We start from the raw sequence: 27,143 nt of genomic DNA, 5'->3' as shown, positions 1-27,143 counted from the left end.
AGATAAATTAAAATTACAAGAAATGGAAGAAAATACGTGTTCCTTAATTCAGGCGGGGAAGGTCAATGCATAAGCACAAAATCGTAACAAAACAATATAATACTCTCCTTGCCATCACTCCCAAATAAATCCACCCATAAAGCAAAGGCACAAATACAACAAGAAAAAAATATTTAAAAATAAAGATTATTAACCACTATAAACTTTATAATTATTTGAAAAAAAGAATAGTCAACAAATGTAAAAATAAGGATTTATTTTAAAAAGTCAAACAAATGGGTCGATAAACTTAAAAGGAAAAAAGGCTCAACTTAATACGCAAGAAAACATTGTCAACATTCAAAGAAATGGGCATAAACCATCACATTTATGGTAGTGGTCTTTTTCTTGAAGGGCAGTTTGGCAATATGTTTTGAGAGTCCTGACAATGTTTCTACTCCTTCAGTAATTCAATTTCTAGGAAAGACAGCATTCATGAAGAGCATAAGTATTGGTTGTACATAGAAAAAAATGTAATTTGTAAAATACACATATAAAAATATTTAACTATGGACCTGTCTGTTGAAAGTTTCTGTACATGCCTCAGTACTTTCTAAACAACATCCTTCTGTGAAATGGTACCTAAATTACTTAGAAAGCAGTAATCTGGCTTATATCAGCATTAGCTAGCTTATTAACATGATACAGGAAATCTATTTTTACATGTAAGCCTCAATTATTTTCAAAACCAATGAAAAAAACTCCTAATTTATCCTATAAGTAAGGCTGAAGTTAACATTAAAATAATTATAAAACCTACCAAGGTTTATAGGTTCAGTTGAGTCTAAGTAAAATCTAAGTACATTCACACCTTAGAAGAAGACATGATGTAAAGAATGAAATTTTGTACAATCTTTGGAAACTTTACAGGCATTCCACAACTTAGCATGTACTTTAGGAAGAAATACATGCATGAAGATACTCACTACAGTATAGTTTGGAAGAAAGAAAACTCGGAACAAGCTTCTTATCAACAGACCAAAAAGAAAAAAGGGCAAATAAATTACAATAACCCATCCTAGGAAATATTATATACAAGTTAAGTTGGGTAAAAATCCAAAAGGGAAGGCCGAGGATATATATTAATAATAAAAAAGCATGTTTCAAAACTATACATATTTATACATTATATATAATTACATATCCATAAATATATAAAAAATACAAATACACATTTTCAACATCTTTAAGCAAAGCAATACTGTATATACTAGAGGGCTAAGGAAAACATTAAAGATCTTCTCTGTCCATGTGCCTGCCCTAACCTTTGCACATCCTTGATGGAACATCTAAAGAATGCTGACTTCTCGGAAGGTTTGGTTCATTCACAAAAACTCAAAGACATTCACTTATTTCAAGACAAACACTCCCAACCTTTGGGGATCGGGCCAGTACTTGGGGGGGATGAAGTGTCCTTGAGGAGATCACTAAGTCACACTGTTTGTTAGAATGGAGCTTAAGGAACATCATAGAGAATAAGACTCTGGAGTCTTATTTGTCAAGAGGAAACTACCAGGAACTTCCCAGTCAGGACCCTGAAAAGCTGCCCCCAGACTGTCTCATGACTTCAGGTATTGGTGTTTTCACTGACCTGGTGATGTATTTTTTTCTTTCTCTCCTGCCTATAAGTTTTTCTTTGGGGATGGGTGAAGTTTTACCAGGGAATGAACCCAGGGGCACTCAACCACTGAGCCACATCCCCCATCCTCCCCCATCTCAGCCTCTAGAGCAGCTGGGATTACAGACATGAGGGCACTGCACCTGGCACTTGCACATAACTTTTGCTTCCATGTAAATATTAAAATAATATTAAAATAAATGCCATTTGTATAAAGAGAGTATTTTAGCGTTTATCAGATTCAACCTACTAAATTCAGCTGCTGCACATATATACTTTTCTTATGACATACATAACACTTTATATGTGTGTATATACATATCTATGAATGTACATATTTAATTTGCAGGAATTGGAAAGGAATTAAAGCAAAAAATAAAAAAATAAAAAAAGTTTCCTCCAAAAAGGAAAAGAGGAAATCTCTTTTAAAATCTGTCTTGCTGGGCATGGTGGCACAGGCCTGTGAATCCCAGCAGCTTTGGAGACTAAGGTAGGAAGACTGCATGTTCAAAGCCAGCCTCAGGAAAATCAAGGCACTAAGCAACTCAGTGAGATCCTCTCTCTAAATAAAATACAAAAGAGAGCTGGGGATGTGGCTCAGTGGTCGAATGTCCCCCCCCCCCCAAGTTCAATCCCTAGTATCATCCCCACCAAAAAAAACCCACCCCCACCACACACGCAAACCTGTCTTTTCACTTTCCAACACAGTAAAGCAAATACAACAATCTTTGGGGCTACTGAGTTATTAGGGAACTTTCATCCTTCATCCATCTCAGTTATCACGACCCCTATGTGATTTGTGTAGGAGGGGTGCAATATGGACTAGGCTGACTGGCATACTATGATCCATTTAATCAAGCCAAATGAATAGTGAAACAGGCACAGGCCCCTGGGATACCAGACACATCAAAACCTGCTGTGTTTACCATCCATGTATGTCACTCTGGACAATTCTGTATGGAGCTTGTGGCAGCAGATTTGATTCTGGTCACAGTTACGGAAGGAGACAAAAGAATGATATGCTAGTTGGAAAGACAATAGTATGCCACTTATGAGCCCATCACCAGAGAAGTATGGATAAAGGTCGTACATTTGGTGAAGAAAAGACGGCACAAGAAAATGCCACTTGGCTACAATGTAGATTAGAGCACACAGGTTGAAAGGCTATATGTAGCAGCTGTGACACACTGGGGACTTCCCTTAAGATGTGTGATATTGTTGGCTGTATGCCAGAACAGTCTTGCCTGCTCTCAATGCTACCTGCAATGATTAGATGCCATCAAGGGACATATTAAATGAGGTGACACTTCTCTTTAGTGTTGGGAATAGATTACAATGTCCCTCTCCCATTATGCATTGACTTGTGTGGACATGGTTACAGGCTTGATATACATAAACATTCCCCAGCAAAAGAGGAAACCAGAAGGCAACTATCAAGGGATTAATACAGCTAAGTGCTATTATCAGAGTAACCAAAGAAGTCATTTCACAGACCATGACACAAAACAGTGGGCTCAAGACTAGGACATATTATGGATTTTCCATATTATGGAGAGGGAGAGGGAGGGGGAGGGGGAGAGAACACACACCATTATGAGAGGTAATCAAAATAAAAAATTAAAACTCGAAACTAATAAGTTAGTTTGGGAGAGAAGAGTCAAAACCAACGCACGAAAATCATGAAAAATTAAAATGGGGGGTATTAAACCCACATAGTCATCTCATACTAGACAAAGGCACCATAAATATACATTGAAGAAAAGATAGCCTCTTCAACAAATGGTGCTGGGAAAACTGGAAACCCATATGTAGGAAAATGAAATTAAACCCCTATCTCTTACCCTACACAAAACTGAACTCAAAGTGGATCAAGGATCTAGATGTTAAAACAGAGACTGCGCCTACTAGAAGAAAAAGTAGGCCCAATCAACTCTCCACCATGTCGGTTTAGGAAACAAATTCCTCAACAAGGCTTCTAAAGCACCCCGTATAACATGTTATAAAAGTGATGGGTGACAGTGGAGTGGGGAAAACAGATGTGTGTATTAATATTGTGTATAACAGTTTTAATTTTAAAATACAATGTGCAAATTCATTACTTCTTATGTAATGATACTATTATAAATAGAAAAAAAGAATACAATGATAGTCATAATTCATGTCACAACTTTCACTCCACTTTAAATATTAGTCTATGATTATAAGACATAAAAGACTTAAGGTTTTAATTACTAGATCTATAAAATCTATGGAAATAGGAATTTTTATTCTTTAAATTTTCTTCTTTTTAAAAGAAACTACTTTGTAGTTTTAAATTGTACTAAACTTCTACTTCATAAAATATTTAGGAAATTTTGTCTCAATCTATTCTGAATTTTCAGAAACATAGTTTTGAAATCCAAAGATTTCAAAGATTTCATCTTTCAAAGACTGGGTTTTCTAAAAATTCAAACTTGGATATTTTAAATTCTAAAATTTATTTACAAACTTATACTATATTTTACCAACCCAGCATATCATTATAAGATGCCCCACTAATTATATGTACACTCAAAAAAAAATGCTGCTAAATAAATTAAGGGCATCAACTGCAAATAATTACAAATTCAAGATAAATTAAAATTAGAGAAAGGTATATTATAAAATCAATGAAATATATTAATTAAACCACAGATATCTATTAGATTTCTCAAAATTCTTCACTTTTGTTTTTTAGATTTTTAATAACTAAAGATTATTCTTTCAAGAGCAAAACTATATTCTTGGATTCAAGGCTAAACTAAATGGTTTCTGCCAGTGGAAAAGAAACTGGCATTAAATTGTTTTACTTAGAGAAGCTAATGCCACAGCAAGATACTAAAAAGTCCATAAAACTGGCAACACTGTAATTAAAATATAGCTAGTGGGTATGCAAACAACAGAGATATTTTTAGAGTGGGAGAGGAAGGCACTATCACCTACAAAGAATCGTGCTGGGCTGGGAATAAATATCCATAGTAGGCCTTGGTGCAGGTGTTTGTCTTACTTTTCTTAAATACAGTCCAAAGAACTCCTTCCTCCCAGAAATACCCAAGAGTCAAGAGCTTCTCTACTTTCCTGCTAAAGATTATAATCCTAATCCCATTGCTTGGGCTTCCAGGCTTAGGAAAAATTTCTACAAATCAATGTGATTTCCACATTACCACAATATCATTCTTCTACTTATAAATCTTGAAAAGAAAAAAACAATCTTGAAAGAGCTTAACAATACAAACATGGATATAAAACACCATTTGTTTTATTCATAACAATGTTTAATATGAAACTGCGGAATACAAACAGAAAAATTCTAACAATTAAATATTTATCTTCAACATGATGCCAACAGTAAATTTGTTCATTTATTGCAATATTTATTTATTTATTAGGATTTAGAATAGGTAACTAAAATGCATATAAAATCCAGCAAGAATAAAGTGTACAAATAGGTAATGAGTGTAAATTTATCTTTAACAATCTCAAAACTATAATTAAACTGTAATCATTAACAGTTTACTGGTGTATGAACAGAAAGATCAGTGAAATGAATAAAACTGAGACTTTATATTAATAGAAATGTGGTACTATATGATAAAGGCTATATTTTTAATCAATTTCATAGACTAAAAGGTAATATTATTCATTAAACAACCAAGGCAAATGGCTATCATAGAAATTATTCAAATAGTTAAAAGATTCTTGAAAACTGTAACCACAGTAACAGATTCTTTTAAGACTCTAACTATAGAGTAACTGTTAACATAAAATGTGGAAGTAATTCAATACAAAAAGGACTGATAAATTTGATCAGCAGTCAAAATGTTAAAAACTAGGGAAAAAATATTTATAACTTTAATCCAAATGACTGACTTCAAAAACATATACAAAAACTATGAATCTCTTAAAAAAACCAACAAAAAAAGTATATAAAGCCCTCCAGCCCTCCCTCCTTAAATGTAGAAAAGGAATATAAAATAATTCAAAGAACAGAAATCAAATAATTCTTAAGAATTCCATCTTCATATACCTTTGAATTTTAAATCATTTAAATACATAATACATCATTCATTAAATAACCTCAAAGACTAAAAAAATAAGTTGAAAAATGATCATTACTTACTAAAGAGACTATAATGCAGCTAGAAAATCCAAGTAAAACCAATGAAAAATCAAAATAGGTAATTTAGTAAGTTACCTGACTTTATTAATTACTAAGAATCAGATTTATCATATTTAAATGATAATTACTCACTGAATGATGCTGAGAATCTGAGAAACAATCTTATCTTACTTCATTCTCCCAATTGCACTGGATTTCTGAGTCAATGACCCTGGCTTCCAAAAATGGACATGTCTATTGTCCGAGCTAAGCACCACAATTCTTCATAATACTGCAGCTCTAGCAAGCACTAATGTTCAGGCAACCATCTAGCTCACTCATGCTGAAGCAGAAACTCGATCTTTTGACCAATTGACTCTATTTGGCTAATTCTGGCCTCAGAGATAGTTTTAATTAAATTCATTCTCTCTAGTTAAATCTGCAATACAAATAGAGGTAAAAACTCTTTTGAAAAATACATGTCTGTTTAAAGCAAAAAACTTATAATAGTCTTATAGGATTTAAAACATGTATGTAGATTTAAAACATATTGATAAAATACATGAGAACTATTTTGTTTTATTCTAGCATAAAAGATGGCAGAAAGTGAAGGATGGTAGTAGTAGTAAATAGTCCTGAACAATTGTAAGATTTCTGCACTTTATTTGAAGTGATAGAATATTAATATTGAAAGACTGTGAAAAGTTAAGGAGTTATACTGTAATCCTGTAGCAACTAATAAGAATATAAAGTGGCATATAACTAAGAAGTCAATAGTTAAAAGAAAATACTAAAAATGACTCAAACAATCCTAAAAAAGAAAGGAAGAACAAAGTAATGAGAGGGAACAAAGAGAAATAATTTTTAAAAGCAGACCTTAAACTAATCATATTGATAATGTTATTAAATGTGCATGGACTTAAAAACACTATAACTAAAAGGCAGACTATTAGAATAAAAAAAGCCTGAGATGTACTTTACGTATAAAGACAAAGAGTGAAAGCATATGAATGAAAAGATGTATCTGATAAATTATAAGCATAAGAAAGCTTGAATAGCTTAAAACAGGCTTTAAGACAGCATTTGTCTAAACAAAAAGATTTCAAAATGATAAAAAGTAATCAACCAGGAAGATACAACAAGGTTAAATGTGTGTAAGTAATAGCAGGAATTAAAATTATACAAACAAAATAAACATTAAAAAGGAAAAATAGATAATTCCACTATCTTAGTAAAAGATTTAAACTCTTTGATCAAGATAGAGCTATGCAAATATCAATAAAAATAGATGGCCTGAACAAACTATTAACCATCTTCACCTAAATTATATTTAAGGTACACTATATTCAATAACTAAAGGGGGGGGGACAATATTTTCAGTGCATATTGGTACATTTGCCAATGTAGACCATGTGTTATGCCAAAAAAACCAAGTCACACATTTAAAAAGACTAAAATGATAAGAGTATATTCTCTGACTACAACAAAATTAACTTAGAAAGAAACAAGATATCTAGTAAAGAACATAGTTTGTCCACTGTCTCTGCTGATTCTGTATCTTAAGGTTCTTTTTTGTAGCGTCTTGAGATGGATCCTTACTTAGATCACCAATTTTGATCTTCTATTTCCAATGTAAGCATTTAAAAGTACAATTCCTTTTAAGTATTCATAAAATTTGGTAATACCATAAGACCACTCTCATCTCTGACACTGGTTGCAAAGTTTGAGGTTCCCCTTGAAAGTCTGAGGAAAAAATGTGTTTCTACTAAATATGCACAGACTTTCTTCTTGTTGTTACTCCCTTAACAATATAGTATAACAATTAATTACGTAGTATTCACATTGTATGAGGTATTGTAAGTAATCTAGAGATAATTTTAAAAACACAAGAGGATGTGCATAGGTGATATGCAAATACAACAACATTTTATATAAGGGACTACAGTACCATTTTGGTATCTACAGGGATCACGGAACCAATTTCCCATGGATACCTAAGGATGACTGTAACAAAACCAAATAATTGTCAAAACAGATAAACTGCTATTCTAGACTACTGCTATTCTAGACTACTCAAGGAAAATATAAGAGGATTAACAATATAAAAAATGAAAGAAATATTATCACTAAAAAATCTACAAACCTGAAAAAGATATTAAGAAAATAATTACAAAAAAGTTTGTCCAAGTAATGTAACAAGTGAGATGAAATCAAGAAATTCCTTGAAAAAAACATCTTACACACAAACTTCCAACACAGTATGAAACAGTAAATCTCAGTGACCCTATATTATGTCTATGACAGAAACTGAATTTGTTATTTGTTATCAAAGTTCTTCCCACTGAGAAAACTCTAGGTCCAGAAGTGAATTCTACCAAGCATTTAGTAAAGAAATATCAGTTTTACATGAATTCTTTAAGAAAATAGAGATTTCCTAACTATGAGATCAGCATTACCTTATTACTAAAACCAGACAAAGATACCTGAAAACAAGAAAATGTGAGATGAACATGTGATATGAACATAAATGCAAAAACTCCTCATAAAAAAAATAGCAGATTAAGGATGATCCCAAAGATTACCATGACCAATTAAGATTTATCACAAGAAGACAAGTTTATCTTAACATCTGAAAAATAAATCAGCATAATTCTCTATATTCACAGAATAAAGGAGAAAATCCTATGATTTATATAATGAATATATTAAAAAACATGTGATCCAATTAAATATTCATGATAAGATACTCAGCAAACTAAAAATTGAGAGGAACAATTTCAACTTGATAAGGGATATTAAGAAAATAATTAAAAATTTACAGCTAACTTAACTAATGATAAAATACTGAACAGAAGATGGGGCAACAAGTCAAAGGATGCTTATTTCTGTTTAACATTAGCATGAAGGATCTAACCATGGCTAGAAGGCAAATAAAAGAAACATACAAAGGCCAGTAAAGAAGAAGTAAAACTGTCTCTAGTTGCAAATGAAGTGATTATTTACAATGAAAATCGGAAGGAATTTATAAAACTACTAAAACAATAGTTGAATACAGTAAGGTTGCAGAATATAATCAAAATTTTATGCCACGTGCAAATAATTTGGAGTCAATTTTTTAAAAAATTCATTTGCTCCAATTCAATAACAATAAATCACCTAGTAATGAATTAAACAAAAGATTTGCAAAATGGCTTCATTACAAATTATAGAACATTTGCTAAAAGAAACTAAGACTTTAAGAGACAGAGATATGATATTCTGAGAATTGGAAGACTCTATTTGGTAAGATACTCATTTTCTACAAATGATCTAGAGTCAAAGGAGTCTCAATAATAATTCCAGCATATCTTCTGTAGAAACTAATAACATGGCTCTAAAATACTGAAAGTCAAATGATCTAAAACAGCTGAATCAAATTTTAAAAGATCTATATTACCAGATGTCAAGTCAGTGCAACACTGGAGAAAAGGACAGAAGTTATTAATGGAACAGAATAAAGAGTTAGAAATAAATTCACACAATTGTTCAATAGTTTTTTGACAAAGTGCAAAAGCAATTTAATGGATGAAGGAAAAGGCTTTTTAAAAATGAAATTAGTGCAACTGTATGTCCATATGGAAAAAAAATAAACATAAACCCTTACATCATACATATATTAACTTGAAATGGACCAGAGAGGTAAATGTAAAAACCCTAAACTAGAAAACTTCCAGAAGAAAATATTTTAAAATCTTACAGTAGGAAAAGATTTAGAACACAAAAAACACAAATAAAGTTTTTGATAAAGTGAGCTTTATTAAAATTTGTGTTGTTTGAAAGTCATCATTAAAAAAAATAAAATTACAGAATAGCCATTTACTTTTCTTAATGAATTGTAAAAGATCTTTGTATATGAGAAAAACAATCTGATTTTCTAAAATGGGGAACAGATTTAAATAATACTTAATATATCAAAGTTTGCTAGAGCTGCTATTAAAAAGCACCACAAACTAGTGTCTTAAACAACAGAATTTCATTATCTTATAGGTCTCAAGTCTGAGATCACAGTGTCAGCAGAGTTAGGTTTTTTCCTAGGCTCTGAAGAAGAATTTGTTCCATATCTCTGTTCCTAGTACCTGTTGGCAATCGCTGGCATTCCTTGGCTTATAAAATGCATCACCCTGATCTCTGCCTACATCTTTACGTGGTGCTCTTGCTATAGGCATATCTCCTTGTCTTAGCCTCCCCTTTCCTTAAGCGCACCATTTATTTTGGATGATACCCATCCCCAATTTTCTATTTGTGTTACTTCATTTTAACTTGATTATCTCTATAAAGACTTCATCTTCAAAAAAAAGTCCACTTTCGGAGATACTATGTATTAGAACTCCAACATGTTCTGTTGAGAGGATGGTAATTCAACCCCCAACACTTTACAAGATTAAGATACACTAATAACAAACATGGAAAAATGCCCAACATCACAAATCATCATGGAAATGCAAGATAAAACTGTAACAGATACTACATACCCACTTAGGTAGCTTTTATTTATTTGTTTTAGTTATGTGTATATGTCAAGACTAGTGTTGGTCACACATCTGGGACTCTCTCATATACTGCTGAGACACAAAAACAATCATTCTTATACTTAGGACATAAAAACCACCAGCAGACACTTATCAAAATCAGAAACACGTCCACACAAAAACTTAAACGTGAAGATTCATTGCACCTTTATTCACAAGAGTGAATAAGTCGTAAATCAATCAAAAAATCCATCAACAAATATGAATAAACAAAATATATCCACATAGCAGAATATTCCTTCAAAATAAAAAGAAGCCAATTACTGACATAAGGAATAACCTCAATGAATGAGTTAAGCTAGATACCCTAAAATGAATTAAGCTAGATACAAAAGTCTTACACTGTATGAATCAATTTACACAACTTTTTTTAATATTTATTTTTTAGTTTTAGGTGGACATAATATCTTTATTTTACTTTTATGTGGTGTCAAGGATCCAACCCAGTGCCTCATGCATGCCAGGCAAGCGCGTTACAACTTGAACCACATTCCCAGCTCTACACACAACTTTTAAACATGCAGAATATTTATAATGACAAGGCAAATCAGTGGTAGGGAAACAGAAGGTCATATGGAATATACAGGAACACAAAGAATCTTTTGGGGGTTAGAGAAATAACTTTGTGACAGTGGTTTCACAGGAAATTGCATCTGTCAAAACTAATCAAACTGCACACTTTAGATGAGTGTAGTTTATTGGACATAATAATAATTTAATAAAAATTATTAAAGTAGTACATTTCTGCAAATTTGTTAGAAAAGTTACTATTCCCAACAGTAACAATGAGAACTTGCATTACTTTTTCTTTTTTTATACTGGGGATTGAACCCAGGGGTGCTCAACCACTGAGTCACATCCTCAACCTTTTTTATATTTTATTTAGAGTCAAGGTCTCACTGAATTTCGTAGGGACTCACTAAATTGCTGAGGCTGACTTTGAACTTGCAATCCTCCTGGTTCAACCTCCTGAGCAACTGGTTACATTATACTTAAAAGGCTTAATCTCTATGAGGAAAACTTCAAAATTTACTGAAAAAAGAAAGAAATATGGAATAAATATAGTTGTTCTTGGAGAAAGGCACAATATTTTAACAGTTCAAATTTTCTAAGAAAATAATGTATAGAAATATTTTTGCAATCAAAATATCAACATAGCTTTATTGTATGGATGGGGGTGCCTGACAAGTATTAGTAATTATTATCTGAAAGAACTAGCATGAGAGAAGACAAGAAAATAATGGGTTAAAAGGTCATGAAAGGAACTGGTTCCATCATGTATAAAGAAGCATAAAAATGTCTCAATAATTGTGGGAGACCAACCTTACACGTGACTGAGTTACACTCCCTGGCTTGGTGCTGAGGCGCTCAGTCGCAGAAATGTGGCAGAGCTTTCCCCACCCTTCTTGGGTTGGAGGGTCGGTGTCTTGTGTATGGGTGTGCCTTGCTATAGCCCCATGGGTGAAGCTATGCTCACCTGTTCCTTTGTATTATAACTCCTTACCCTGTTTAGGATAAAATCTTCCATGGAAGTGCCTTGTGTGTGTCCCCTTCGCTTACTGTGCCCTTGGGTGTGGCCTACCCAGGTGTCAGTCAACCTGCTGACAGTGGACATCATGGAGATAGACTCAGCCCCCTGAAACCTGACCCCTTGCCTCATTTGAATAGCTTCTCCTCAATAAAAGGGGTCAGCAAGTGTTCTTGCTCTCTCTCTTCCTGCAGACCCTTAAGGTCAGAGGGGCCAGCGACCCCAAAGAAAAAGGTATCTGTGTCTCTTGAGTGGTTATTTTGCGCAGCCCAGTTAGCCCAGTTCAACTGACCCCTGAGCCTTTTAGTCGCGAGAACAGAAGCCTCACAAATAATAAAAAGAAAGATAATAACACAGTCAGAAATATATCAATTGAACAGAACACAGTCCAAAAAATAAATGTACAAACTTAATAACGTGATAAATATGATATTTTAAATCAGAAGTAGAACAACAATTATTGAATGAATAATGTTGGGTAAAGGGCCACCTTGGAAAAAATAAATGGAATTCCTACTTTGAAGCCTAACTTTAAAAAGAAAGGGAAAAAAGAAAAGAAATTCACATGCTAAATAACAAGTCTAAATATAAAGAACTGAGCCATGTACTTAAGACAGGAGCAAGTTTGTTCACATCCTAGAATGGTCAGTTTAAGAAAGGAACAACATTCAGAAACAAACAAACAAGCAAACACTAATCAATTTGAACACTTTAAAAAAGTTTAAAACTTCTGTATCACCAACTTAAAGAAAAAAAACAGGACCTTGTGATACTAAACTTGTTTTCTACCACTGCAGAGGTTCAATCCCCAGCATCAAAACAAAACAAAAAGCCTCCAACCAGTTTGGGAGGAAGAGCCCAATAAGATTACAATAGAGACGGTTTTTTAAATGTATAATAAAGTCTTACAAATCCATTTTTAAAAAGAAAAAATGAGCCAGTGATACAAACTAGTGTCAAACATGCATTTCTTAATTCTTTAAAACCAACTAAGAATACCCTAAAAACATCTGCCACAAGTTCCAAGTGGCCTATGTATCACATCTCTTAATGGCTATGGGCTTCAAGGGAAGAGTTGTTTTATATGTACTTTAACTCCAGCAACTGCAAAATCTACTTTAAAATAGATTTAAACTTTAAAAATAAACAATGCTATACTGTCAAAAGAAACCCACTCCTGGACCTTAAATCCAGAAAAACACAGCCAATTTGCTTCACTTCTTAAAACATTCCATAAGAAACAAGTTATTACTTTCTACTTCTGTAGACTAAGAAGCAATCAGGAACTTCTGCTGCTGCTTAATGTGTTTTATACCAAATGATGAGTAAACTGTATTCTAAAAACACAATTTTTAGAATTTATTATTGTAACAACTTGCAATAAAAATCAAATTATGATTATTCCCAAAGTCAACCATGAAAAATCCACATAACCCCAATGTACCTTAGACACATATAAGTTAAAACACAGGTAGCCATAAAGTACAAACAAATACACAATGTGTATGGAAAATATGGTTTTGAAACTAAAATTCAGATCACCAAAACATTCACTGTCTTATTCTCTACCATCCACTTCCATACATATGCTCAGGAAAAGCCAATCAAAGGAGAAACCAAGTCAACATAAAAACCAAAATGACCACAAATACAAACTATATTTCAATAATAACCCTGAATGTTAAAAGCCTAAATTCATCAATTAAAAGACATAGACTGGGAGATTGCATTTTTTAAAAAAAAATACCCAATAATATGCAGCCTTCAAGAGACTCATCTCACAGGAAATGACATCCACAGACTAAAGGTAAAAAGGTGGGGGAAAAAAACATCACTCCATGGACCATGTAAATAAGCAGGGGTTTCCATTCTAACATAAAATAAGGTAAAGTGGACTTCAAACCAAAGTTAGTAAGAAGGGATAAAGAAGTTCATTTCATACTGCTTAAGGGAACCATACATCAACAAGACATAACAATTGTAAATATATATGCCCCAAACAATGGAGTATCCACATATATCGAACAAACCCTTCTCAATTTCATATGGGCCAGGCTATATGGGCAATGACCAAACAGACTCCATTTTACCCTGGAACTCCAAATCATGAAAGAAATGCTTCTTCCTTGAGAAAGAACCGCCTCTGTACCACCCATTAATAGTTACCTAGCATAGCATACTTGGCAACACAGAATAGCAATTCTTACACAATGTAAAATTGTTCTCTTTGGTTTCCATTTTTCTTGGGCAATGTACCTTGGCAGAGAATGATTGTCTAGACGTTAGTAACCATTCTCTAGCTTGTACTGAACTAGGGTCATTTTGACCCACTTTCCTTCTGCTTGCTTGCTGCTATGCCAACCTGGAATGTCCGGTGGGAAATACTAATGTACCCATTGCATTGTCTCGCTAACTGCCCAATGCAGTTTCTGTACCTGCTTGCTTGTAGCTACGTCAACCCAGATGTGGCTTTTGCAATTTTTGCCTTTAAATATTCTAAAATGTTGAAGCTTGAGGCTGTTCCTTGCAGAGACAGTTATGGGTCCTGTGGAGGACAGTCGATGACCAGCCAGCTAAATAAAGACTCTTCTATTTGGACAAAACTGGGACTTAGTGTGTTTTCTGAGCGACCTGCCCCACAACAAGACCACAACACAACAATACTTGGTGGACTTTAACACACCTCTCTCACCACTGGATAGATCTTCCAAACAAAAATTGAACAAAGAAACTATAGAACTCAATAATACAATAAATAATTTAGACTTAACAGACATATATTTCGTCCATCAAGAAGCAAATAAACATTTTTCTGAGCAGCACATGGATCCTTCTCTAAAACAGACCATGTGAGATACTACCTTCCATTCTATCAGACCATAATGGAATAAAATTAGAAATCAATGATAAAATTTAAAAAATAGAAGCTACTCCAACACTTGGAGACTAAACAATACACTATTGAGTGACACATGGATAACAGAATACATCAGAAAAATTCTTAGAGATAAATGAGAACTCTGATATAACAAATCAAAATTTCTGGGACACTATGAAGGCTGTGCTGAGAGAAAAGTTTGTTGTACTGAGCTCATTCATTAAAAGAATAAAGTCAACAAATAAGAGACCTGACATTACATTTCAAAGCCCTAGAAAAAAAAGACTAAATCAACACCAAAAGTAGGAGGAGATAGGAAATAATTAAAATCAAGGCTGAAATCAATGAAATTGAAACAAACAAAACAACTGAAAAAACTGACAAAACAAAAAGCTGGTTCTTTGAAAAAATAAATAAAATTATCAAAATTATCAACCCTTAGCTATCCTAATGAAAAGGAGGATAGAGAAAATTCAAATTACTAAAATTCATGATAAAAAAGGAAATCCACAGACTAAAGGTAAAAAGGTGGGGGAAAAAACATCACTCCATGGACCATGTAAATAAGCAGGGGTTTCCATTCTAACATAAAATAAGATAAAGTGGACTTCAAACCAAAGTTAGTCAGAAGGGATAAAGACATGACAGACACTATTGAAATATAGAAGACAACTAGAAATTATTTGGAAAATTTATGCTCCAGGGGCTGGAGTTGTGGCTCAGCAGTAGAGCACTCTTCTAGCATGTGTGAGGCCCTGGGTTCGATCCTCAGCACCACATAAAAATAAAGTAAAGGTATTGTGTCCAACTACAACTAAAATATTTTTTTAAAAAAGAAAATTTATGCTCCAGTAAAATAGAAAATCCCAAAGACATAAATTTCTAGAGGCGTATGATCTGCCCATACTGAAATCAGGAGGACATATACAATTTAAACAGATATCAATTTTAAGCAATGAAATAGAAGACGCCATCAAAAGCCTACCAACCAAGAAAAGCCCAGGACCAGACGGATTCTCAGTCAAGTTCTACAAGATCTTTAGAGAAGAATTAATTCCAATATTCCTCAAATATTCCAAGAAGTAGAAAAGGAGGCAACCCTTCCCGACTCATTCTATGAAGCTAGTATCACCCTAATACCAAAACCAGACAAAACACATCAAGGAAAGAAAACTTCAGACCAATATTTCTGATGAACATAGACGCAAAAATTATCAATAAAATTCTGGCAAATTGCATACAAAAACAAAATGAAAAGATAGTACACCACCATCAAGTGGGGTTCACCCCAGGGCTGCAAGGTTGGTTCAACATACAGAAATCAATAAACATAATATATCACATCAATAGACTTAAAAGATAGGAATCATATGATCATCTCAACAGATGCCGAGAAAGCATTTGAGAAAACACAGCACTTTTTAAAAGATGATTAAGTTAACAACAAGGCTGTTCAAGTGTGATAATCCAACCTTACTGGTTTCCTTCTAAGAAGAGGAAATTTAGACACAACAGAAAATACACATGCATACAGAGAACAAAGGCAAAATTATGTGATGAGATGGTAAGGTAGCTATCTTCAAGCTAAGTAGAAAGGCCTCAAAGGAAACCCAACTGGCCCGTTACCTTCCAGCCTCCAGAACAGTGAGAAAATAAATTTCTATTGTTTAAGCCGTCCAATCTGTGGTACTTTGTTATGACAGCCTTAACAAACTAATGAAGAGCTTAAAATGCAATTACTAAATATGCACACTTTACAACAGTTTTTATTCTAACAGTCCCACTAACAGAATTTATGAATTAACAGATATGGAGAAAAATCATAATAAGAAATATTATAAGAATATAAACTACATGGGTAGAATTTCCTTTGTTCGCTGGTGTATCTCTAGATCACAGGTGCTCAATAAATTAAAGAATGAGCAAATGCAGAAATGAATTAATCAATCACTGTAATTTTCTTTGAAAAATGTGACCCATAGTCTCTTAATTTTCTGAAATATATTTAAGTTCAATATCATATAATACACAAGTATTATTTGTTTTAAAATAAAATGTTCTTTTTAAGTCTTCCATTAGTAAAAAGGAAATTTCATAAATTTTATGAAAACAATTTTCATTAGTATATAAGTACATCGTTAAAGGAAGATAATAAGAATAGACTCCATAACAATCTATTTCCGCATAAATTCAAAGGCTTTTGGCATGTCATAGCATATAGTTCTAAATGGATATAAAAGAACATTGAACAATATTTCTTAGTGGCAGATGTATTGTGGCATCAGTGCTATCAGCACAGTGCTACCAGAACTATTTACCAATACATGAAAGAATTACTTTAATCCACATTCACTTCAAGGAAGGAGTTTAATACAGCATCTTGAAAGACTGAAGAGCTACCTGGAAACCCAGAATCGCTGCAGAATAGTTTTTTTCCCTTGCAGAAACTATACAATCAATTTAAAAATGATTCTAAAATAGAACGTACCCTAGCAACATCAATTCAATTCAACTGAAAGTTTGGTAACACAGCTAAAAGAAAGTACCTTCCCTCTTAGAACAAGTGGAAGAGACAGTAACTTTGATTACTTTTAAAATGTATGGCTAGTAGTCATTATTATAGAATATTTTTCAATTTGAAATCTATTTTTAAACAGCATTTTCTGAGTAAACACAACTTTTATTTATTTATTTTATTGCTGGAGATTGAACCCAGGGGCGTTTAACCACTGAGCCACATCTCCAGCCTTTTAATATTTGAGACAGAGTCTCGCTAAGTTGCTTAGGGCCTTGCTAAGGTCCTGAGGCTGTCCTTGAACTTGTGATCCCCCTGCCTCAGCCTCCCAAATTGCTGGGATTATAAGCATAAGCCACTGTGCCCAACTCTAATAATTTATTTTTAACTGATACATAAAACACTGTATATATTCTTGCTTTTCAAAAGATATGTTAATAACTGTTAACATTTAGAGTCAACCTACTGTACAATAGCACACCAGAATTTCTTACTCCTATTTAACTGTAACTTAGTACTAACTGATCAACCTTTCCCCTTTAAAAAAAAATTGAGAGAGTGCGTGCAAAAATATTCTTTTATTATTCTGATAACAAAATCAGACCAAGACAAGACAAATAAGAAAACTACAGGTCAATATCCTTAAACACAGATATTTAAATCCTCAACAACATATTAGTAAACTGAATCCAATAAAACATTAAAAAGATTATTCCCCATGGTCTGGGATTCTTCCCAGGAATGCAAAGATAGTTTAACACATATAAATCAATAAACCTGATAAGCCAGACATGATGTTTGTACATCAATAATAACAGTGATGGGAGGCTGAGACAGGAGGATTAAAAGTTTGAGGCCAGCCTCAAGGCCCTAAGGCAACTTTGCAAGACCTTATCTTTTTTTTTTTTTTTAGGTCAGGATTATTCTTTCTTTTTTTTTAATTGGTTGTTCAAAACATTACAAAGCTCTTGACATATCATATTTCATACATTTGATTCAAGTGGGTTATGAACTCCCATTTTTACCCCGTATACAGATTGCAGAATCACATCGGTTACACATCCACGTTTTTACATATTGCCATACTAGTGACTGTTGTATTCTGCTATCTTTCCTATCCTCTACTATCCCCCCTCCCCTCCCCTCCCATCTTCTCTCTCTATCCCATCTACTGTAATTCATTTCTCTCCCTTGATTTTTTTTCCCTTTCCCCTCACATCCTCTTATATGTAATTTTGTATAACAATGAGGGTCTCCTTCCATTTCCATGCAATTTCCCTTCTCTCTCCCTTTCCCTCCCACCTCTCATCCCTGTTAAATGTTAATCTTTTTCTCATGCTCTTCCTCCCTGCTCTGTTTTTAGTTGCTTTCCTTACATCAAAGAAGACATTTGGCATTTGTTTTTTAGGGATTGGCTAGCTTCACTTAGCATAATCTGCTCTAATGCCATCCATTTCCCTGCAAATTCCATGACTTTGTCATTTTTTAGTGCTGAATAATACTCCATTGTATATAAATGCCACATTTTTTTAATCCATTCATCTATTGAAGGGCATCTAAGTTGGTTCCACAGTCTAGCTATTGTGAATTGTGCTGCTATGAACATCGATGTAGCAGTATCCGTATAGTACACTCTTTTAGGGGAAGACCCTATCTTTAAAAAAAAAAAACAAAAAACATGTAGCTCAGTGGTAAAGCATCCCTGTGTTAAATGCCCAGTATAAATAGGGAGGGAGGGAGGGAGGGAGGGAGGGAGGGAGGGAGGGATCCTGACACACACATCAACCAAAGGAAAAACAAAAGTGCATGATCATTTCAATAGATGCAGAAAAAGCATTTGATAAAATTCAACATTCCTTTAGGATAAAAATACTGAAGAAATTAGGTATAGGAGGAACATACCTCAACATAATAAAGGTTATACATAATAAGCCAATAGGTGACATTATACTGGAGAAAAGCTGAAAGCTTTCTCTCTTTAGATAAGGAAAAAGAAAAGGATGTCCACTTTTACCACTTTTTTTTTCAACATAGTATTAGAAGTCCTAGGCAGAGCAATCTGACGGGAAATAAATAAAAAGACATCCAAATTGAAAAAAGTAGAAGTCACACTGTCACTGTTTGTAGTCAATCCGATCTTACATTTAGAAAACCCGTTTCAAAACAAAAAACAAACTACCAGAACAAATTTAGCAAATTGCAAGCTATAAAATCAATATACAAAAATTACTAGCACTGCTCTATGCCAATAGAGAATTATCTGCAATAGAAATCAAGAAAGCAATCTCATTTTTAACAGCTACATAAATAACCTAGAAATGAACTTAACCAAAGAGGTGAAAGATCTCTTTGATGAAAACTATACGAGAGAGCCGGGGATGTAGCTCAGGGGTAAAGCACTTGCAAGCCAATGCCCTTGGTTCAATCCTCAGTATTGCAGATGATAATAATAATAAATCGAAAAAGAAAGAAAATTATAACTCACTGATGAAGGAAATTGAAGGGAACACATAAAACATGTAAAGGCATCCCATGTTCTTGAGTTAGAAGGATCAATAACGTTAAAATGTCCATACTACTCAAAGAAATATGTAGGTTTAATATGTCTTACCAAAATAATATCAATGATATTTCTTTATATAACTAGAAAAAAACAATCCTAACATTCAAATGAAACCACCAACACCACCTAGATAACCAAATACATCTTGAGCAAAAAGAACAAAGCAGAAGGCAAAGCTGTAATAAGCCAAAAAACATAGCATTGCCATAAAAACAGAGACACAGACCAACGGAACAGAATAGGGTGTTTACATATCTATGACGAACTGGTTTTTATTTTATCTATCTATCTATCTATCTATCTATCTATCTATCTATCTATCTGGTGGGGCAGGGCACGAGGTATTGAATTCAGGGGCACTCAAACACTAAGCCACATCCCCAGCCCTTTTTTTGAATTTTATTTAGAGATAACAGGGTCTCACTGAGTTGCTTAGGGCCTTGCTAAATTGCTGAGGCTGGCTTTGAACTCATGATCCTCCTACCTCAGCCTCCTGAGCCACTAGGATTACAGGCTTGCAGAACCCCACAGGACCCAGCTCTAACTGATTTTTGACAAAGCTTCTAAGAACACTCATTGGAAAAAGGACAGCCTTTTCAATAAAGAGTGCTGGGAAGATCTGATGTCCACATGCAGAAGAATGAAAAAAAAAAAAATCAACTACCAAACAGATTAAAGACTTAACATTTAATACCTACAACTATGAAACTGCTATGAAAAAACACAGGGAACTGCTTCAGGACACTGGAACAAGCAAGGATTTTTTTTCTAGACAAGACCCCAAAAGCACAAGAAATGAAAGCAAATATAGACAAATGGGATTGCATTGAATTAAAAAACTTCTACATAGCAAAGGAAATAATCATCAGAATGAAGAGACCTTTAGAATGGGAGAGAGTATTTGCAAATTATACATGTGACAAGTGTTTAGTATCCAGAGTACATAAGAAACTATAAAAACTCAAAGCAATAAACCAATTAACCTAATTTTAAAATGGGCAACAGACCTGGAGACATATTTCAGAAGATCTATAAAGAGCCATTATGTGTATGCAAAAGTGCTCAACATCACTAATCAGAAAAATGCAAATAAAAACCACGAGTTACTACCTCACCCCAGTCAGAACACCTACTCTCAAAAAGATAACTCTTCTATACTTGTAAATTAGCATAGCCACACTACAGGCTGCTTCACCCAAAATTACTATGGCCAACAGTACTAGTTTTCCTTGCTTTTCTTTAATATGGAGGCTAAATGACTAGATTTACCACTTTTTCTTGCTACTAGAAGAATCTATGTGACACAGTTCTAATCAATAAAACATAAGCAGATGCCTCTACCTCTATGAATCACATCTCCCTTTTCTTTCCACTTCTTCCAGCTTTTTCCAAGCTGATTGTAATAAGGAAAATAATAAAGGTCCATTTATTTAAAGGCACTGGTAGTTTCCTATTGTAATTTCTTCGTTAGTTTAGTATTTAATTATTTGCAAACACAATCTTAATTAAGCAAGAGTGAACTAAGTAAAGAAAATGGGCCGGACTATTCAAATCTATGCTGTTAAAAGACTTTCCCACCCAGGAAGGAGTGGAGCAGGGAGGCAATTATATAACACAATACTTCTCAATTTTTCCCATCTAATGTCTTCTAATAGCAAAATGCAAACCATTCCTTTAAGGATATGAGAACACAGCAAGGAAAGACAGCTATGTGAACAGGATTTCTTGAAATTTTTCCTCTTTTATTTTATACATATTCATATACAGAATTACACATATAAAAAATTCCCCATAAAATTACACATTAACCCACTTGAATGACACATCAAGTTTCAAAATAAATATAAGATTTTGCAGTCTTTTTCTTATTTAAAAATATATTCAAGAAAAACATGACATAAGGTGACTGTGAAATACTCATTGACATACCATATTTGTCCTTAAAACTACTTGTGTTCCAGGCCAAGAATCACAGTTGTGAATCAACTAGTACCTTTTCTTTTCTAATAGAATAGACTCTCCAAGGTTTAGCATCTTAGACTATATCCTTGTAGAGACAATAATTACAAAAATAGTTTTGACTTTTTTACTTGAGTGTGTTTCCCTCCTTTGGGAATTCTCTCACTTTAATTACTCTGCCATGAAACATACTTCAATATTCTTACAACAAAAGAAAGAAAGCATTAAAACGGGATGGCTTCCCTCAGGATGGTTAGTAAAGGTAGGAGTTTTCTAGATACTATAGAAGAACAACAACAAAAAAAGTTTAGCTGGCATTACAAAACACGTTTCTGATCTCAACTAATTTCCTTGTAGGGATCTTAGGCTTTGGTTTTATTTTACCTAATATTTTGAAATAGCTAATTCTGAACTAGAGTCAGTATAACCTCAGTGGCATTATGAGTTTGCTAATTTCCCTTAACATCCACCCTCTCAAGGAACTGCCTTCTAGACAGATCTGTAGTTTCTAGATTAAGAATTGGACCGCTCTCTGTACTCTCCCAACATTCCCCTGGGTTATTTCTGAGTTCTGATATATAAATAAAAAATAAGCAGGCCTCCTTCTGGGGATACTGACACCACAAAGTATCCAGTACGATTATAAGTAGGCTCTCACCATATAGAAAAACTGACTTTTTAAAGAGATGTTTCCAGCAAAAACAGTGGTGCTTTTATTACTTTCAAAAGCTCACAAACAAAATTACTAAATTTAATTTTAAAATGTGATTTAGAATTTTCATAGTAATATCACCTGCTTTTTACCTATAATTTAAGGCTGTAAATGATTAATAACTGATATTAAAAATGCCTGTGGGTATTAGAAAATAAACCTGCACATGTACCGTATTGGTGTTATGCACTGCAAAGAAAGGTTTGTTTTCCTTTATTATCTCAAGCTATTTCTAATATATTTTGGCCAAAAGTTGTGGGACTGTCCCCCATCCTATTTTGATTACACATTAAAACATTTTAATTTTAATGAATTCTGAAAATACAAAAACACATTAACAAAAAATGTAGCTGTACTCCTTTATAGTCTCTTGTCAATGATTAATGTCAAAAAACTTAAAAAAATTTGAAAAAGTCTATATGCAAAAGTTTAATCAAAAAAATATATATATAACCACAAGGCATGATGACACATGCCTGTAATCCCAGCAGCTTGAGAGGCTGAGGCAGGAGAACTGAGAGATCAAAGCCAGCTTCAGCAAAAGTGAGGCACTAAGCAACTCAGTGAAATCCTGTCTCTGAATAAAATATAAAATTGGCCTGGGGATGTGTCTCAGTGGTTGAATGTCCCTGAATTCAATTCCCAGTACCCTGGATGGATGGATGGGATGGGATGGATGGATGGATGGATGGATGGATGGATGGATGGATAGATAGATAGATAGATAGATAGTAAAGTATAACAGATGCTTTTAAAACTATCTTAATTACAATCTATGACCACAGCAAAACATTTTCAATAAAATATTTTCTTTATTTTCCCACTAGGGGGCAACCAAGAACCTCAAGTGATATTTCGTGATGAGTTATAGGATCTGAAGTGTTTTAAAGTGGAGGGATTCAAAAGTCACAGAGACTATAAGACTAATTATAAGCAATAGTATGTGACTTCTTAAAACTAATTCTATGGAAAGGGCAACATTTTAGAATCAAGTACACCACGTTTCATTTGCCTAAATAACAAAGGAGAAAAATATTTTTCAGGGCTGGGGTTGTCACTCAGCAGTAGAGCTTTGCATGTGTGAGAACTGGGTTCGATCCTCAGCACCACATAAAAATAAATAAGTGAAATAAAGGTATTGTGTCCAACTACAACTAAAATAAATAAATAAATATTTTTAAAAAATGTTTTTCAGTGAAAAACATTATTTAAAACTCTTTTCCTAAAACATGGTTGTATATATCACATGAAAACTGCTTAACTTTCAGGGGAAACAAAAATGTAGCCTGAGTTATCTAAGCCATGCAAAAGAACTATACAGTGGATCACAGTTTAATGGCCAATGTGAATATTAAAACAGACTTACTAAAAATCTGTTTAAAATGTTTTTCTTGTACAACCATTTACATTTTACATTTTTGAAAATTTCTGAAATCTCACTAGGAAAATATTAATTCTCCTACACTATAAAGAATTTAAAGTAAAAAAGTAAAGTGGGAATGGGGAACTCTTCAGGTGACCAGAAAAGCAATATATTCTTTAATAAAAGGGGATAGGGGGTTGTTTAAGTATAATTATTTAGTCAACTAGCAATTTGAGACCTAGTCACATCATCAATTAGGAAGTTTCAGTACTATAAAAACTAAGAAAAAGGTTTCAATTAAAATAATATTACAAAATAAGCAATTATTTCCCAACTGCTATATTCCTTAGAGAATTTTTCCTGCTTTCAACTGGTTTTAAACCAAATGTTGTTTTTAACTGCAGAAGACCAGGTAAAAATATAACTTTTTATGCCTTTTAATATTTTATGTAATGATAACCATTTCTCTTTAAGGCAAATACTACATTTACTTACTTTACATTGGAAATACATCACTAAATTAACACAACCACTTTTTCACTTACAATAGAAAGTCATGCTTTTGTTGTTTGTTTTGTTTAGAAGCCTCTTCCTCTGCACAAAAATCAACTTGATTCAGAATTAAAATCATATTAATTTAAATATCAAACCTTCCACCAACAAGTAATTCTATCAAAATGATATCAGAAGGCATTTCTAGTTCTGCATATCAATGGTTCTTATACACTTAATTCTCCATAGTAGTAAAACATAAAAACCAAGTCAGTAATTAATCCTGTATTAATGGAAAATGATATTTACATGCAATTTTTGCAAAAGTCAGATCTTTTTCCATTACATGCTGTTTCTTTTTCCTACATGATGAAACTGCTTCAATAAATTATGAACAAATTCCCAGAATGAAAGTACTCATTTAGCATAACTCTGTCAGGGCCCAAAGCCTTGCCAATTTAATCCAGCATTGATTCAGTATAGAACTCCACTTGCTGCAGTATAAACATTGCTATCTTCTCCACAAGAATAAGATATAACTCCAGCAGAGCCACTATGCTCAAATATATGCTTGGGAGCTTTGGGGAAGGGGCAAGATGTTGCAGCAAGGGACTCATTACAGGATTCAATAATAGATGAGCCCTGAGATATTCCTACATGATCCTTGCTTACTATACCACTAAACATTCTTTTCCAATTTTAAAAAGTTTTAATGATAAAAAAGAATACCTGAGCCATTTATTTTATGATTTGATTCCTCTCTCTAAACCACTCAAACAGCAACTATCTGGTTTAATTTAATTAAGCAGAATAATAACAAAAATAATCTTGGACAGTGAAAAAGTTCAAGAAAATAAAAACATTTTCAAATACATTTCAAATCAAAATAAAATCTGGGGCTAGTAGGGGGTGTAGCTTCATTGTAGAGAGCTTGCCTAGCATGTACAAGACCCTGGGTTTGATCCTCAGCACTTTAAAAAAGCTACTTACAGCTAAACAAAACAAAACAAAACATCTGGGGAAGTTACTAAACTGATTTTAAAATGTATCTATAATGCATAGAAAGTTGATTTATTTATTTGGTATGGAGACTGAACCCAGGGAAACTTTATCACTGAGCCACATCCCCAGCCATTTGTGTTTTTATTTTGAAACAGGTTCTAGCTAAGTTGCTTAAGGCCTCACTAAATTGCTGAGGCTGGTCTCAAATTTGTGACCCTCCTGCCTCAGCCTCCCATATCACTGGGATTACAGGAATGTGCCACCAGGCCTGGCTCTACATAGAAAGTGTAAAAGCAAAAGTCAAGCAACTTAATTCCCTGAAATATCAATGTATTCATTCATCCAAAGATTGTTTTCTGTGCTTTGGCTTTTTAATCAGCCCAGGAGCAGAAAATTAGTTATTGTTACTTTATTATATCCAAAACAATAAATAAAATTGTGAAAATATCATCCTTAGCCTATTTTTATTTAAAGTCTTGCACACATGTTACATTTTATATCTTAGGTTCACTATAATTAAAATGATTAATACCTATTTAAACTTAAAAGTTGAATTAACCAATGACAACAAAAGGCTGGGTTATAGTGAAAGGAATATTTATTGCTGCATCTATGTAATTTTATCATTCTTCTACTACATTGAGGGCACACTAAGAACTATATTTTAGTAAAGATAAGAACTAACTAGGATAATTTATTGCAGTTAAGAACTAACCAGGATAATTGCTAATGAAGATTGTCAAATTTTTATAAAACTAGAATCAGTAATTCATATAGCTGCAATCAAATACCTTACTTCTGTACTTAGTAAGTAAAGCTTTTTATGAAAATGTATACTATACTATAGTATAGCCCAGAGACAGTAGCTGATTATCATTAGCCACTATTTTAATTCCAAATTTGCCCAAGAACAATATAATTCTAATTTCCCATGCAATTCACTATTCTGTTCTACTCCTACTTAAGCAATTTTTAAAAGGGAGGGGGGAGATGAAGATTAAAGTAGGTCAAACTTCTAAAACAGTATAAGAAAATAAGGGATTCTCCAATCTAATTACTCTGGTAAGTAACTAGTTGCAAATAATAAGAACCTTGTGAAATTGAATAAAAGGTCAACTGCAGCTGAGGCAAGAAAAGTAAAATGTGTTCCTTAAAAAACTGTATATTAAAAAATACACTTACTAAATTAGAACTACAATTGTCAAGCTGGGGATCTTGGGCTATTCCACTGCAGTACTTTAGGGATCTCACCATTGTTCTTTCATCTTAAAAGTTTGAGAAATTTTTAAAACCCAGAACAAATATATAAAGCATTTTAATACTTGTATATATCTACAGCAATTTATTTATTTGTACTACAAGTAAACTCATTTTGTATAAATCTCAAAATGCAATTTCTTCAATTTTTGTGCACATGGGATTTGTCTCATTGATTAGATACGCTGTAAATATTGATCCTTCATAACAATTCAGTCCTATGCACACCTATTTACCTAAAAGTATATAAGTACATTATTTGGCATGTATCTAACAGAATAAAATGCCAGACAAAATTCAAGCATAATTATTCAGCTGATGCCCTTAATACTACATTTAGCTTTATGAGCTGGTTGCACAGTAAATGTAAGCATGTAATATATCCAATTACAGTAACACTGTTATGATTTGTTTAATAATCAAAAGTGTTCAATCTATATATTCTCAATTAAAATGTACCAATTCTTAATATGCATTAATAAGTATAAGAAATATAAATTTAGGCCTTAACATAGAAAATCTAATTGTGACT

General features: G+C 33.2%; 1 protein-coding gene across 8 annotated transcripts in view; it reads right to left on the bottom strand.

The window, feature by feature from the left end:
* Positions 1 to 27,143, bottom strand: part of Dlg1 (discs large MAGUK scaffold protein 1) — a 267,031-nt gene that overhangs the window by 164,381 nt on the left and 75,507 nt on the right. The window lies entirely within an intron of this gene.

The sequence above is a fragment of the Marmota flaviventris genome, chromosome 8 (assembly GCF_047511675.1).
Source record: "Marmota flaviventris isolate mMarFla1 chromosome 8, mMarFla1.hap1, whole genome shotgun sequence".
Classification (NCBI taxonomy): Eukaryota; Metazoa; Chordata; class Mammalia; order Rodentia; family Sciuridae; genus Marmota; species Marmota flaviventris.
The sequence above is the reverse complement of the archived record's forward strand: the minus strand, read 5'-3'. Positions and strand labels throughout refer to the sequence as shown.